The sequence below is a fragment of the Athene cunicularia genome (genome assembly GCF_003259725.1).
Source record: "Athene cunicularia isolate RWA chromosome 1 unlocalized genomic scaffold, athCun1 chr1_part1, whole genome shotgun sequence".
In the NCBI taxonomy this organism is placed as follows: Eukaryota; Metazoa; Chordata; class Aves; order Strigiformes; family Strigidae; genus Athene; species Athene cunicularia.
The window spans coordinates 31,841,506-31,857,046 of NW_020799091.1; the positions used below are offsets into that span (position 1 = coordinate 31,841,506).

The following is a 15,541-nucleotide window of genomic DNA, read 5'->3' on the forward strand; positions in this document are numbered from 1 at the left end:
GTGAAAAGATAGACGACTGGAGTGCCCAAATTCACAGATGAAAGGTTTTAAACTCCTTTGGGAAAAGGCTCTTCTCATTTCCTTTTGATGTGGCTTGGGGAAGGTTAAGCAGTTCTCACATTCCCTGAAGTTCTCATAGTCCCTGAAGAAAAGTCTCAATAACAACGGTGAAAAAATCTGGGTGGCATGAAAGGAAGCAAAATATGTCCAAGTCTAAGAAATTAACGTTATCTCTCCAACATACTGGAAATGTCTGGCAATGCATTCTGTTTTCCAAGCCCATTGTGAATATTAAAAGTTAATTTTCTAAAACCAATTAGAAGCAGCTATCTCAATGATGAGTAGAGAGTTTACTCATGTCAGAAGCAGCAGGGCTGAAATAAACTGCTAAAAAGCAATATGCCTTCAGGCCTGGTTGTAATACTCAACTTGAAATTCTGACAAATCACAAGAATTGAGTTTCCAGTACAACTGGGCAACCTCCCATTAAAAACAGTGGCTGTACAGGAGGATTTGAAGATGAAAAGAATTTGTTTATACTTTAAGCTGGTTCCACATAAATTATATGCCAGTAAACTTTACATCCCCAACCAAAACACAGGATATGCTACATTCAGAAATATGGACAGGAATAGGGTAATTAGAGTTCTGGAAGGAAAGATTATAGACTCGAAGAAAACAATATAAATTTTAACCATAGTTGAAGCGCAGTTGCTCCAATAGACAATTTGGCGTCACTAACTTATAAAAATACCTAACCATCTCAAAATAACAGGTCAAAGGAAAATCAGAAATATATATTTTTAGTTTTTCAAAATTTATCCAAATTTACAGAATATCAAGGAAATTGCAGACAACTGGATAAAGATTTTTTTGTTTAAAAACGTATTAAGCAGAACCATCTGCTTTCAGGTCAAAGTGAACTGATAAATCTGACCAAAAATGTGTAAATCGAAGAAATACAAACCTTTAAACTTTTGTAACAAAATTATATTCAGGGACTAACTTTAATGAAATGTCATTCATGTTTTGTTTTTTTCTTTATATAATATGAAAAAAAAATACTTTAAAACAAAATTTAATTTGAACTAAATGAAGTACTTCTGTACAAAAAAGTTAAAAACATGAGGACAACCCGTAATTATTTTTAGTTCAATCACTGAACTGAAAAGACCAATTATTTTTATGTCTCGATCATGCAATGAGATGAAAAGCTAAGGGATATAAAAAAAGAAGGAATAATAGGAACTTTTAATATGGGAAAAGATTAATAGATAATAAGCACCTTATCATCCTCTAACAAAATTTTATGGTGCAACTCTTAAACTGGAAGTTTAAAATAGAGATACTGGAACATTTACAAAATTTTTATTTCTTAGTTCCCCCTCTTTGATCACCCAGGTACTTCAGAGTGAGCCAAGTGAGGTATTAAAGAGATGGTAGTGACTTGAAACAGTTCAGTGTTAGTAAAAAACAAGAAATACACACCAGAGAAAAAACACAGAAGCATAAAAGTATTTATGTATCACAAACAGCTCCAAATTAACAGGAAAAGGATCTTAGTGTCACTACAGAGAGTAAAAAAATGCATAATGTATTGTTGTTGCAGAAAACAGACAAAATGTGGGATCCATAAGGTATGTAAATGAGCGTTAATTTAGAAAATAGTCCCAAATATCCATGACTTGTGTTCCCTGAGTGCCAAACTGGTCACTTGAGTTACAAGATGATGCTGCAGAATAATAGTCAGAAGAACAGCAACAATGGGAAAGAGTATAAAAAATGTTTACAAAGATTACCCTGAAAAACAGTCAAATCAAAAGGAGGTAATAAAAAAATATACAATAAAGAACAGACACTTTACAGGTTTCTGCTGCCTTTGTCTCATAAAGCTGGGTGAGAATACTTAAATTAAGCCCAGCACATTAAGACTTCTCCAAGGAAATATTTTTTCCACAGAATAAATAATTAGACTATATGGTCTGAATGGTCTATAGCATCACTAAAACTAAGAAATCAGCAAAAAATTATGATATTGGACATTTTTGCAAGCATACACAGAATCCTAGTAATCACTGGTATTGGTTGGAATATAAAGTCTCATTTCCAGCCAATTTCTAATTATTAAGAACTGAAGTAGGCTTCCCAGGACAGCAAATCTGCTTACTGCAGCTTCCTCCCTCTCAGGATGACCACTTCCAGAAGATGCATATTCAACAAAAATATTGATTCAGAAAGCTGAAATCAAGGGTCTACATTTCAGATGCCCTGAATGACAAAGCTCCTATTGCACCTAAAGGAGATTTAGTTAATAATCAGTGGAGTCTACGCTGAATTGAGCAATTACAGGAGTCTACTTTAAAGAGCTATTAATCTTATCCTAGATACCTAAATTCAGGGGTCTATAAACCTATCATTGAGTCCCACCCTGAAATTAGGGCAAGCTGAATCCCCATCTTGAGTATCATCTAGTATGTTAATTCTTATGTTCCTGGAGGGCACCTTACAGAACAACAATTAAATTACTTCTGTTACTCTCGGACACAATAGATAACAGAATTAATCTGCACAGGATTATCACTTTTCTGAATAGACATATAGTAAGAAACTGAGAGTCCATGGCTTTGTGTAATTCTTAGATGCACTAGAAGTTGGCCTAACCCAAGTCAAATGTCTAAAGCGAGCGATAAAAAGTAATGCCTCAAAGCCAATATTTCTACCCTAAAATTATTATTTTCCATCACATTTAACACAAAAACTCATAACTGAATTAAATGTTTCAAACATCAGTTTGGATGGATTAAATAGAGGTGCTGCCACATGATGCCTGTGCATTTTATGTGAGATTCTAGGATAGACTTATAATAACCCAGGGCATTTTATACATGCATGTGGCTCAACAACTGAAACGCAGCATGGTTAATATCTACAGATTTTTTTCCTCGTCAATGTGCATCAGTTCTTCATGATCAAAAGCAAGGCAGAGGTAGCAATCTAAGTCAAAAGCTAACCTAAGTCAAAACCTTCTTTTAAATCACAATTCGTAATCACCTTTGTTGCCAAGACGAACTTCATTGATTGAATATGCCTGTTCAGGAATCATTCTAGTGTTTAAAAATACCACTCCTTATACCTACTAGAAAAAAAGCACACCATCAATGTTCCAAGTGCCCATGCTTGCATGCTGGAGAGCACTACTCAGCCTCATTCAGTCTCAATTCTTGTTTTGAGAACAATAAAGAGATTTTTCTAAATGCACTTCAGATATCAATAAGCCATCTTCCATCTCTGCAAACCAAAACACATAAGGATTTACAGCTCTCAGAAGAATTTGTCACTGCTCAATCTGCTTGCATGCAACAAAGGATGGGAGACTGATTCATCCCCAAAGCCTCCCCAAAGAGTTAACATACTGTGAAGCTACACTCCTCTGTGGTTGTGATGAGACAACAACATAAACCATCCTCTGAGGCAGAAGCAAAGCACTGTGGAAAAAACGTTCAGCAGAGTACCCAATACCATTACAAGAACGCAGTGCTCACCCACACCACTGAACTGCAGGCATGGGGTGATCAAAAGCCCGCCTTGGCTCCTGACGTGGCTGATTGGAGAGCATGATGTGTATCTCTGATGGGCTGAATTGGCTTCTCCTGCCTCTTCACTCTCTTCCCACAGCTTTAGAAGACTGGTACCTAACAAGCAAGTAGGAAGAATCTGGCCTTGATGGTCTCATATAAAGACTCTGAAGTCAAGGATCACCTTTTCCTCTATTTAATAGCCTCTAGATGAGGATGCTCAGAACAAAATGTTTATAATCTATTACAAGGCACTCTAGTGCAAGCTTGTGCACTACGAATTATTTGCTAGAAATAAGTTGGTTGTTCATTGAAAAGTAGTATCATCAGCAATAAGGAAAAAACTGAAACAGATGGGTTGGTTTAAGTTTAGCAGCTTCTCATTTTAATTAGAAGATATTTATTTATCTCAACTTTCCCCTTAACCTCAATTTGTTTGTAGTAAGAAAGGAAAAGTAATTCTTGTGAATAAACACTGATATTTAGTTACATAAAATATTCTGCAAGCATGTGCATTACAAATAAACTCAACCTTAAATCTGTGTGTTATGATGAATATTAGGACTTGAGCTTTACCCAGAAAAAGAGCATGGAAAAATCTTGACACGCACACCTCTGTCTCCAAACAAATAAACCAAAATGAGCAAAAGAGGACTAACCACTAGCTTCTACAAGCTGGGGGCTGCAGAATGAAGGGCTGGGGGGGAAATTAAATGAAATGACAAAAGTATTTCTAAAAAAAAAAAAAAAATCATTATTTTTAATATAAATTTTTAAAGGTGTGTTTTCCTGAAAAAATGGTCATTTGGTGTATATCTCAGCTATGTAAATTTGTCTTAAAAATACTCTCCATTGGGACAACAAAACAAAGACTATATTAACTCTAGAAAGCTGAAGTTAAGGATTTAATTTTTGCTTTTTTAACAAAGAGAATGCTAACAGGGCACTTAGGACATAAAGAAAAAAGTAATTTTAAGAAAGGCTGGATTATCTTTTTTAAGATGGAGGGGAAAAGAAGCAAAAATAAATGTTCGGGTTTATTTATAAGGAGGATTGCTGGAAATCTGATCACCCACCCCATCCCCAACCACTCACTCCAAACCAGCGCAGGCAAGGCAACTGGTAACCCAGAGATGTCTTACTTCACTGTGCTGTGTTTCTGGGAGACTGGGTTAGGCAAACACAAAGAAAAAAGCCAAAAGTTTAAGCAAGATGACAACTATTACCGTATTGCACAGATGACATTGCAATCCAAGAGAGCTCTAAATCCAAATTTTTTTTTCAAAATGAATTTGAATAATCCTTAGAGAAAACAGTTTGCCCTAAATTACCCAGGACATGAAAATAGTGTCTCAAAAGCTGTTAAATCTGTAGCCTCTGAGATTTCTTTTTTCACTACCGTCTTCCCCAGAAATCTTGACAGTAGATGTAAAATACGCCTTTGGTGAAGAATGAGATACTGAAAGGGCCTAGAGGATTATAAAGGATACCCCACACAAAATTACACCAAATCATATGATCGAGAATATCTGAAGTTGGAAGGAACCCACCCATAAGGATCACTGAGCCCAAATCCCTGCTCCTCACAGGACTACCTAACACTAACTCATATGACTAAGAGCATTGTCCAGATGCTCCTTGAGCTCTGACAGGCTTGGTGCTGTGACCACTTCCCTGGGGAGCCTGTTCCAGTGACCAACCACCCTCTCAGTGAAGAACCTTTTCCTAATGTTCAATCTGAACTTCCCCTGGTGCAGCTTCATTCCATTTCCTCATATCCTATCGCTGCTCACCTGAGAGAGGAGATCAGCACCTCCTCCTGTGCGGCCTCTCCTGAGAAAGTTGTAGACTGAGATGAGGTCACCCCTCAGCCTTCTCTTCTCCAAGTTGAAAAAGCCAAGTTGACTCAGCTGCTCCTCCTAAGTCTTGCCCTCAAGACCTCTCACCATCTTGGTTGCCCTCCACTGGACATCTTCTGGACACCTCTGGACACCTTGATGTCCTTATTATATTGAGGTGCCCAAAACTGCACACAGTACTTGAGGTGGGGCCGCACCAGTGCAGTGTAGAGTGGGACAACCGCCTCCTTCGATCAGCTAGCTATTATGTGTTTGATGCACCCCAGGACATGATTGGCCCTTGCAGCTACCAGGGCACACTGTTGACTCGTATTCAACTTGCCAACAACCCAAACCCCCAGGTCTCTTTCCACGGGCCTGCTCTCCAGACTCCTGTCCCCCAATTTGTACAAATTTACCAAGATTACTCCATGCCAGGTAGAGAATCCAGCAGTTTCCCTTGTTAAATCTCATATAGTTGGTGATTGTCCAGCTCTTTGGTCTACCTAGATCTCTAGATGAATGTTTTATTTCATGCTTCAGTGACCAGTAGTAACAGTATAGCCAGACTTTTCTTAATTTTCTTTTTCCCATAATGGAGGCTGCAGTTAAGGACGTTTGGATCTTTAGGGGATGCTGAGCCTTATAACCCATTGAGAACAACAAGTGACAGTCATGACTGCTGGGATCCTCAACTCATCATCTTTGTCTGCCTCATTATTCCTCAGCTATCCTGATCCTTGCATGACAGCTTTATTTCTGGCCAGAAGCAAGGCAGAAGCAGAGCTTCTAAGCAACAGCAAGAACCTTTTCAAAAGGCAAGCTGGTACCTCACAAAGCCACCCCCTCATCGGAACCCTTCCGTCAAAGTAATCTTTTTATTAATTGTATTCTTAGACAGTAAAGAAACTAAGACTGACATAACACGCTGGACTGTCCAGGCCAATGCAAACACATCTTTGAAGTACTCTGACTACTTCAGTAGCTGCCTGGGAGCTACCACAGCAAGGAAGACCTGATGAAGCTTTCAGGAGGCTTGCACTGTACTGCTTTGGAGAAGAACAACCAACATAGTAACATGGACCACCTGTGAAATTAAAATCCTCAGGAAAATGGAAAATCAAACTTTTAATAGAGAATAACAGGATTTGCAGGTTAAGAAAAACTATGCCATTGCAGTCAGCATTGCACTCAAGACCTTTGGAAGGACAACTTTATCAACTTTACCCACAGTCTTCCTCTTAGCTAGTTCTTGTTCAAAAAAATTTACTTTTCCAGAGGTTAAGAATCAGAAGACGAACTGTGTCAGATGTTATCATTCAGTTCCAACAAAGGAGTTAAAAAACAAATTAAGAGAGCTGTGTGTAAAACACACTTGTGGACTTATAGAAACAGGGATTTATAAACACTCTTTGCTTCTTATACCAGTATCAGAATCAAGGTATGACTGTGAAGACAGATTTTCCACGTGACTTGGAAACATACAGCAATATGATCAGCAATGAAAAAAACCCCAACACTTTAATATGACAGAAACCCAAAAATGCTATTGTAAGAAATTATAACAATAACAGAATTACATTTGAATCAATTCAGCATTTTATCTCAAAGACAAACTACAGCATAAAACCAAGCTGTACTAATAAGTACTAACCAAGTACTAATACTGAATCTTGCTACATTTTTAATGCCTTGTATCATTGTCCTTTGAAGCAACTGTTATCAAACATTCTAACTTCTGCTAAAAAAAAAAAAAATCACAGAAATAAAATTATCAATAGCTGATGTGATACTGTTCTGATATGTTATACCTTTTCCAAATAAAAGACATTTTATTTCCAAATAGGAAAATAAGAACCAATTCAGATGATTCTTGATTTTCTTACTAACAGTCTACCCACAGCTTTCAAGAGGTATTATAATGATTACATACCGTGAAGCTGTTGTTGACATTTTTTGTGCTTGATTCAGCTACGCTGGCATCTGACAGGTCAACTTCATCAAATATTAGAGACTGTGAATAGAAAAGAACAGAAAAACATCAAATATAGTCTGAGGCCACTTTCAGGTATGCTTACAGTCTATGCTTTCATTTCCTTGTGTCCATTTCAATTGGAAAATAAAAGCAGAACAAAAAGGGGTGAAAAAATAAAAAATACTGGTAACTTGATAAAACTTCCTATTTGACCCCTAAACACAGTCCTATTTGCTATTTAAGTGGTACATGACAGCATAAAAAAAGTGGCTCCAAAATATATAATGCTTTAAAATCTCTTTTAAAGATTTTTTTTTTTAATAGTTGCATCTTTGGGCTGTCTACAGTGTAGCATAAATGTGGTGTCAGAGGAAAGAGATTCACACTTCATAAAATACAAATTAATTAGTCAGTTTTAGGATGGAATTCTAAATTCTATGATACAAGTATCCATACCAGAAAACAGAGCTCAAGGGCCTGAAGAGATCCCTTCTACTCCTTTGTTTGATATTCTAGCAAGAGAAATGTATGTCTTCTTTAAACACCCAGCTTCTGGCAAAGGATTAGTTAGGTTCTGCTAAATTCATGACGGGTTTTGAAGCACAGAAGGGAAGACCAGCAAAAATGCCTTCCCCTTTTTTTTAGCCATACCATGTTCTTCCTCTTCCATGCCATGGGAAGAAGAATTAATGTTGGGACATATTTGTTGTACAAAAGAATTTTTGTACAAAATTGTACAATTTTTGTATTTTTTTTTGTACAAAAAGTATTTGTACAATTGCCTACTCATGACACATCCTTTTCTCATCTTCATAGCACAGATGACATTGCCATTCTCATAGCTCTTATCTGCTATGTTTATTATATCTATATATTATATAAACTGCTGGTGGTAGTGCCATGTGCTAAAAGTGTGACAACAGAGGTACTTCAGCACTGGCCTCCCTGGAGAGATGGTTCTCCTTGATTCACCACAGTCACATAACTGTGCACCATGCAATTAATAGTCATATAGTCCTAGAAAGAAAGATGTCCATGCATTAGTATAGTTTTATTGAGAAGGCCAGGCTATAGAAGATGAGGTGATCATCACCTACAGCTCCCATGAGTGCTGCAACCCCATAGGGTAAAGAAAAGCCCACCCCTATGGAACAGCACAATTTGAGTCAGCCCAACAAGCTAAAATGCTCTTGGGTCCTGGCCCCGAGGGGGAGGGAGGAAATGCCTTTTCTGAAAGAAGACAAGTATTCCCCTCTGCCCACCCCCAATTTTCCCACCAAAAATGTCAACTAATGGAAAACAGCTTTTTCCCTTGTATATCAGTTTTGGCAGAAAATCTTCCTATCTTGATTTCATGTAACCATTTCCATCTCTTTAATGGCAATATGGGTATCAGACTAAAAGAGTTTTAAGGGAATTCAGTTTGAGGGATAACTTCTGAGTTTGGTTTTTTTTTTACTTTTTACTTTCTTTTTTAAAATGGTAAATTTAACTGTCTGAGAGCCACCCCCAAAAAATCCTGATCATTTTTAACTTAATTAAAAAAAAAAAAAAAAAACAAAACAAATCACCAGTCTTCCTTAGTTAGTTAATTTAACACACTACATCTTACATACCACAGTTTTTTGATTAAAATAAAAAACCACTAACAAATAATTTAAGTATTATTATTATTATTATGGCACTTATAAACAAGATTGAAGTTACAGGTATATGGCATTAGACACTAAAAGCATAGAATTACCTTTGAATCCTTAGCATAGTAAAGGGTACGACCTCGAAGTTTGAAATAACGCTTTTTCCACCTCTGAAAAGAACTGGTTTGCTTCAGTAGTAATCCTTCTTTTATACTTGTCTGAAAAGTATTAAAATATAGAAGCCAAGGTAAATACATATCTAAATAGCTACGCATCTAGATCAAAGTTAGACTTTTAAAAAATTCTGTTACATCTCACGTGACTCTGCTTTTAAATTTGTATCTATTCACATTAAACTGAGACTCTCTGGACAACCAGACTTTGCCTCACTATTTTTTAAACAATGACAATGTTGGCAAAATGCTAATTTTACATGTAAACTGAAAAGACAGCAGTTGAGAGGCATATAATTATTGTGAAGATTAACACAAAATAATTCTACTATCTGGATAGCTGCAAACCCACAAATATTCAAGTGAGCAACAACTGGTGGTGGCACAATTCAGAAAAAAAAAAAAAAAAAAAAACAGAAAAAAAACCCCATCCACATAAAGTAATTTCCAGTTCCAAATTTGATTATGTTGAGGAGAAAACCAATGTCCACATAGGCACTAATTCAACAAGTTACTTAAGTGTGTGTCTGATTCAAGGACATGAATTATGCCTTTAAAAATAGAGGGAATGATCCAGCATGATGCAAAGTCATGCATGACTTCAAGTGCTGAACTGAAGCCTTCAGCATGAAATCAGCTTACCATTAGGAATAATTGTCATATGGAAAGTGTGAGAACAGTGACAGCTAGAGATATTTTTACTAGGCAAATATTTTTAGCCAGAAAACAATTCACTGATCTAAACCTTTCCACTGCAGACTGAACCCTGCCTAAATACAGCCCATTTTTTGAAATGTGTAAAACACAAATTAGTGTATTTTAAACGTGTATGCTGCTTTTGCCAGCATGTGTGAGATTCATCCAACCGATTACAAAAATTCTCCACTTAATGAGATGAAATGACATGACACAGCATACTAATTGCAGGAGTCTTGAAATTAACTGTGAAGCACACAAAGGGTAGAAGAAAAAGCAAGTACATCTGGATATTATATTCCAAAATGGTCTGCAATATTTCTGATTTGTAGTGTAATCATGTAATGCAAATCTTATCATACGATTTCTAGACAATGTGATATAAACGTCAGTTGAAGTTATTCTAGATCTTTTAGAGACTTAACCAAGACCTGACCTAAAGTTCATAAACTACTTCTGTTACCAGATGTCAAGTTCTCCTTAACTTCAATTCAAGTAATAAAAATACAGAAAAAGCAGAAAGCACTTTAATGTTCCTACTATTTCCATAAAATTAGAAACATTGTTTTGTATATACATCGCATCCTTCATTTAGATACTCCTAAGGCACAAACTAAGGATATGGTCCAGTAATCACAAAGCAACTGTATTCATGCTCTCAGCCCTCTCAGATGAAACATCACATCTGAAAGGTTGGATTTACCTAGCTTTACTTCACATGCCAACAACCTGAAGCATTCAGTCAGCCCTCCTGCTCTAGCTAAGGGGTAGCAATTCTCAGCTGAAAGGGTCTGCTCACCACACATCACTTTAAGATTGTTTGTAATTTTCTGATCAGACCCTAAGATAAACCAGTTTTACATGATATAAATAGATACAATCAGTTAGTGAATATGAACACTTATTCAAAGCTCTGGTCACTTCTATTTCATACTGCTCTCTGAGATTTTGGAAGCTCATCACATGGATGGGAGTGGATGATGTGTGTTTATCAAGGGTCAGAAGATGTAAGACCAGAGTAATTCAATTCCAAGGAAACAGTACTCCGCATACAGAGCAGGCACTGACTTACTGGAAAAATTTCCAAAATGCAAGTAAATCCACATTTCTTAGAATGCACTACGTGTACTAGGAGACACAGAACATATATTATACTGAATATTTTCAAGAATTTAAAAATCTATTCAAAGAAGATAAATCTCCCTAAACCTTGAGCTATTACTCACTAAAGAATTAACTCTTCCACATCATTTTTATGCCTACATAAGCCATTTCCCCCTATTTTTATTCATCTCTTAAACCAGCAGTATCTCTAAAACAAAACTAGTAACTTCAAAATTAAATGTTTTGCAAATCAGCCATTTAAAATTAATTCCTTCAAGTTGGCACTAAATAACCATGCAGGCTCTACAGAAAGTATTTTTGTATGAAAATGTTAAAAAAAATATATTGGACTGATAAACATTTACCCAAGAAATATTGAGCCCTTCATGAGGTATACATCTCAAGTTAACATTTTGCCACCAATAGATACACTGGGCTGAGATTTGAGCATCTTAGACAATTCCATGGCTGCAAGTATCAAAACTGAACATAAAGCTTTGGCCTGATACCCTTAATTAACTTCATTTAGCCTTTAAAATGTGCAAAAAATTTCCAGCTGCCAACTCAGTCATTAGGTAATCTGCTAATAATGCTTTCCTGAATCTATGCACAAGTCACAGCACTTACAGTAATTTGAGATTGGGAGTGATCTCTCAGGTTGCTGAATTTCAGTTCACATTATTGCCTACAACCAGATCATGTAAAGTTTTTAAAAAGCATTGATCAGGCTATAGTTACACCTTAAAAAAGCCATTGGTACCTTTTGCTCTCCTAACAGCAATTAGGAAAGTGCTCCAAGACCTTGCTGTTCTGAGAAACCTTCTTCTAATTAATCTCAGCTGGACATTAAAACTGAAGTGTAAGCAATAATCACTGCCAGTTAGATTAACGACTTTTCAACTGTAATTTAGGTGAAACAAGAAGTGCACATCCCACAATCCCACACTACTTCTCACTTTTACACAATCACCTCTCATCTGCTTGCCAAAACCTCTGACTTCCCCATAGAGCATCCTGCATCATCTAGGGATACAAGATCCCTCCAGAAGTATGGGACTATAACAAGAATAGAATTGAACTGAACTGAACTGAATAGAATCACTGCTATAGAATCACTAACAGTTTTTACTACTTTAGCCATTAACAGGTAGGAAAATTATTCACAATATTACAAACACAACATCACTGTACTCCACAGTGGTATATTTTCCTGAATAAATCTAATTATAAAACCCATAGACACATTTCGTAACACAAGAAGATGTACATATGTGTTCAATTATCCAAGACTGTTGAATGTGACTCTACACCACCATAATCCAAATGACAAAAATAAACACAGTTTGTGGATATTTTGATCACTAAAAAATGAGAGGCATTATCTTTTGTATCAGATTTTTAAATATTCAGTATATAACACTTTACAATTCAAAATTAGCAGTTTTAATTTTCACAGAATCATAGAATCATCTAGGTTGGAAAAGACCTTGAAGATCATCTAGTCCAACCATTAACCTAACATTGACAGTTTCCAACTCCACCATAACCCTAAGAACTATGTCAACCCGACTCTTAAACACCTCCAGGGATGGGGACTCCACCACCTTCCTGGGCAGCACGTTCCAACACCTAACAACCCCTTCTGGAAAGAAATGCTTCCTAATATCCAGTCTAAACCTTCCCTGGTGCAACTTGAGGCCATTACCTATTGTCCTATCACTTGTTAATTTGTTAAAGAGACTCTTTCCCAATTTCAAAGACATCTAACCACATTGTCTTGTTTCTAATTCACTCAATTTGTACAGTCCCACATTTGACAGAAGTCAATTTTTTTTACTTCTGGTGCTGCTAGGAAGACCCAAAGAAAGGAGAATTACAGAATCATAGAATGTTTTAGGTTGGAAGGGACCTTACAGATCATCCAGTTCCAACTCCCCTGACATAGGCAGGGACACCTTCCACTAGACCAGGTTGTTCAGAGCCCTGTCCAACCTGGCCTTGAACAGTGCCAGGGAGGGGGCAGCCACAGCTGCTCTGGGCAACATGTTCTAGTGTCCTTTCATCACTGTGAAGAACTTCTTCCTAACACTGAATCTAAATCCACCTTCTTTCAGTTTAAAACCATTACCTCTTATCTATACTTCCTGGTCAAGAGTCCCACCCCATCTTTCCTGTAGGCCCCCTTTAATACTGAAAGGCTACTAGGTCTCCTCAGAGCCTTCTCTTCTCCAGGCTGAACAACCCCAACTCTCTCAGCCTGTCCTCATAAGGGAGGTGGTCCAGTCTCCCAGTCGTCTTTGTGGCCCTAAATATTCAAAAATTATATTCTGAATTCAGAAAATATTCTGAATTTAGAAAAGAAAACAGTAAACTAACTATGGATGCATTATTGGTAACTGCAAACTAGAACAATGAAAGATTAAACTCTCCCCTCTACTCCTTTTCAGGTACATAAGTGGACATGCTGCTCAAAATGTGTAGGAGTGTGAAGAAAAGATCATCGGAAAATTTCTGAAAGTGAGGAGAATGAAAATGAGAACAGGAAAAGCCATAAAACAGGGCAGGTCAAATATAAACAGAACATTAAGAGGAAGAAGAATTTCAAGATCATCTTGCAACAGATGACCATGCTGAGTCTAAAATGTTCCTTAAACGCTTTGAAAGATGAAAGACAGCTAGGGGATTGGCAGGATCATTTTTCAGCAGATGATGAAAAGGGTACTCAACAATAAGAAGATCATGGCAAAGAAGCTCATCAAATTCTTGGCATCTAACTGTACCAATGAAGATGATGAGACAGTACCTCACACAGATTCTTTATAACATCAGTACAGTGACAACATATAGCAGGAAGTACTGGAGCAGCCAAATCACTAAGTGAGGTGGATCAGATAGCATTGACCTGAGAGACTTGAAAGTCCTGAAAAAAACACTAACTTGCAATTCTAGAAAGACAGTAGACTCCATACAATATTCTTTTAGAGCCCATACACATCTGATGGGAAAAAAAAAAATCAACAGAACTTCTGTAAAGGAAAATACTAACTTGATACCTGGCAGGGAGTTCAGGGAGTAGAGAGGAAAATGTGGATAAACAAAGATCCAGTGCACTCAGATTTTCAGACAGCCTTTGACAAGGCTTTCCACCAAAGACTATTAAAGAAATTAAGTTAGAATGGAATTGGAAAAAGGAGCTTTTTGTGGACTTAAAGTTGCTCAAGGGATATGAAGCACAAATAGGGCTTAACACTCACTTTTCTCTTCTGGATTCCCACAAATCAGGTTTATTAAAATTCAGTGACACAAAGAAGGATCATACAAAGAAATCTTCAGATTTGCATAAGATACTAAGCTCAAAAGAGTAGTCAAATTCCATGACAATGTTGAGGAATTCAAAGAATGTGATAGAACTGAGAAAGAGGGCAAGGAGGCAGAAGAAAAGCTTCACCTAGGTCAGTGCAAGATGCTCTGCTTCAGGGAAAAAACCTAAACCTCACTAATATTCTCACATCAGCTTTGATTATACAAGAAATCTGGGAGTTGCAATTCACAGCTTTATGTGCTTAACCACAGCCAGAAAAGCTGTAAAACTTTGGCTGTTACCAAGTGAAAACACAAAGACAGGGGATGTCATTTTGCTGCTATATAAATCACAGGTGTACCACACAATTCTGGTCAGTCCAACTCGAGAAACAGAGTTAAGAGAGGTACAGAGAAGAGCAACTCAAATGATTCAAAGGATGGAACAGCTGCCTTAAAAAGAGAGACTAAAAAAGCTGGAACTCTTCAGTTTGAAGAGCAGTAGACCAAGGGGGTAATATGATCAAAGTTTATAAAAGCATTAAAGCAGAGGATGGTGAATGCAGAATGCTCACTAAATCCCACAAGATTATAACAAGGAGGAGTGTGATGAAACTGTACTGAGATCATCTCAAAGGTAAAATGCAGCACAGCTTTACATACCAGGTAGGGATTTTATGAAGCTTGCTGTCACAAGAGATTGTAGAGGCAGACAGCATCAGCAAGTACAAAAAATAGGATCAGATAAATTCCAGCAAACCACCTCTGTACGTGGTCCCTTTAATCTACCATGGGGAAGTTCTGGGGGAATGCATTGCAGGCAGATTCACATGCCACTCCTGAACAGCCTTTCCTAGTCTACTGTTGAAGATGGATTATTGTGTGACCCAGCAAAAAATTACTCAGGTTAGATTTCTCCCTCTATGTTGCCAGTATCTCTTTTGCTCTAAAGTCTGATGTTTGTGTTTGTAAGTGGACGTAGCCTCTCATTTACCAAAGTAATTAATTTTTGGATTGTTGACAGACAGGTCATTAAAGAAAAAAGGAAAAAAAAAAAAAAAGGTCTTTTATATTGTTTAATGCCCTCCTGTGACACCTCCTATTCATAAGACTTTGAAAAGCTGAGTATTGAAATAAAACCAAGCCTCTTCTTTTTAGTATCGTTGAGAGTTTGGTACATTTTCACGTCTGCACAGGTACAGCTTTAGGCAGACAGAGTCTTCATTATGTTACAAGGTAAAGT

The 15,541-nt window shown here is 37.0% G+C and overlaps 1 protein-coding gene across 3 annotated transcripts in view; it reads right to left on the reverse strand.

Moving 5' to 3' along the window:
• Window positions 1-9,243, reverse strand: part of DGKH (diacylglycerol kinase eta) — an 84,910-nt gene extending 75,667 nt beyond the window's left edge. For 2 of the 3 annotated variants that reach the window (XM_026843411.1, XM_026843402.1), the window contains exon 1: window positions 3,543-3,596. The gene's annotated coding sequence lies outside the window, so the exon portion shown is untranslated. Of the gene's footprint in view, window positions 1-3,542; window positions 3,597-7,346; window positions 7,428-9,132 lie in introns of those variants that run through there. The other variant, XM_026843417.1, reaches the window with a different exon arrangement.
• Between the last annotated feature and the right edge of the window lie 6,298 nt (window positions 9,244-15,541).